Below are 1,526 nucleotides of genomic sequence, written 5' to 3'. Positions count from 1 at the left end.
CCCGCGCGTCCGGCCGAGCGGCCTTCCAGGGCAAGGGACCAGCCTTCAACATCTTGCGCAACCAATGCTCTGGATGCGCAGTTCACGCCCGGGATTCGTGCAATAGAAAAGCCAACCTCAACAGTCAAGGCATCAAAATTGCTAGTGACCATCACCCTGCCTGCCCCAAGGGCTTGGGGCGAGGTCTTAAGGGAATTTGAACACTGCTAAGAGGACCACGGCTCCCAATGTATGCACATTCTCTCTGCCAATCTCGCTACTCAAAACGTGCACAAAACTCAGAAAACTAACACCTCTGCCCAAGCTGAAGGCCTCAGGGGGCTCTGGTCCTTTTCACTGACTATCCATGCAAAATCCAGCTCCAAACCCTCTGAAACTCTCCTTTTCTTTCTCTTCCCGCTGCCTTTGTCTCTGCTCTCTCTTTGGGAATGTGGCAAGTTTTGCCTCTTGTTCCTCCACTGGCCGGGTCCCAGGCCGTCCACTCTCCACAGAGCCCCCAACCCCCATATATTCCTGAGAGACAACCCGGCCTGTCCCTGCTACTCAGAAACTTGTGCTGGCTGGAGGTGCCCAAAGACCATATCTGGTCTTGGCACACCTGGCTTTAAGAGGAGCCCCTCCCTGCCTCTTCCACTGGCTTTCAGGCAGTTGACCTTCTTACTGGGAAATGGCTTTCCCCTCCCTTTTCTCTCGGGCAAACTGTAGCTTGTCTCTGTGATGAACTGACATCCTGCTGGTCCTTTCTGACTCAAGTTTTCCCTTTCTTCCTCTCTATCATGGTGTTTCACCGGCTGTATTATCTACAAGAAATGGGCAGTGGTAAAGCGAGCTGGACCGACTGCAAACCGCCTGGGTTGGAATCCTGCCTCCATCCCTTGCCAACCTTTTATCCTTAAGCAGTTTACTGACCTGTGCCTCCGTTTCTTCATCCTAAATATGAGAATAACTGTAGTACCTATGTCACAGGATTAAATGAGATAAAATAAGTACAGGGCTTTAAACTATACTCAGAATAAAATGCTTACTAAAATCTCCCTCTCTAGACTATGAAGCCCTTAATGTCAGAGCCCAGAGAGAGAAAGAGGTCAATCAATGTCGAATTGATCATCCTAGACCATGTCTTCTCTTTCCTCTTTCTTTTCCTATAACTGGCAAGAAATCTGTCCCAACTGCCATTTTCTGCATCACATCTCTCTGGGATCTGCCCTAAATTATCTTTAAAATGATCTTTTTTATCCCTGGTTGAGCATATTTGAAAACGTCTACTTCTAGCAGCCCCAGCTAGTGGCTGTGAGAAGGAAAAGCCCAGATGACAGCTGACTTCCTTCTCCTGGGATGTGTTCACTCTATTAGGAGAATTTACATCCACTCTCCAAACCCCAAAGTTCTTTTCCTTTAGTCCTCTTCCCCTTCCCCTCCTTCTTCTCCTTCCTTCTCCTCCTCCTCTTCTTCTTCTCTCTTTTCCTCTCCTTCTTCTCCTCCTCCCCCCTCCTCCTCCAATGCTACGGCTGGTCAGAACTACTGAA

Source organism: Equus quagga, chromosome 7 (genome assembly GCF_021613505.1).
Source record: "Equus quagga isolate Etosha38 chromosome 7, UCLA_HA_Equagga_1.0, whole genome shotgun sequence".
NCBI lineage: Eukaryota > Metazoa > Chordata > Mammalia > Perissodactyla > Equidae > Equus > Equus quagga.
Note: the sequence above shows the minus strand (reverse complement) of the source record.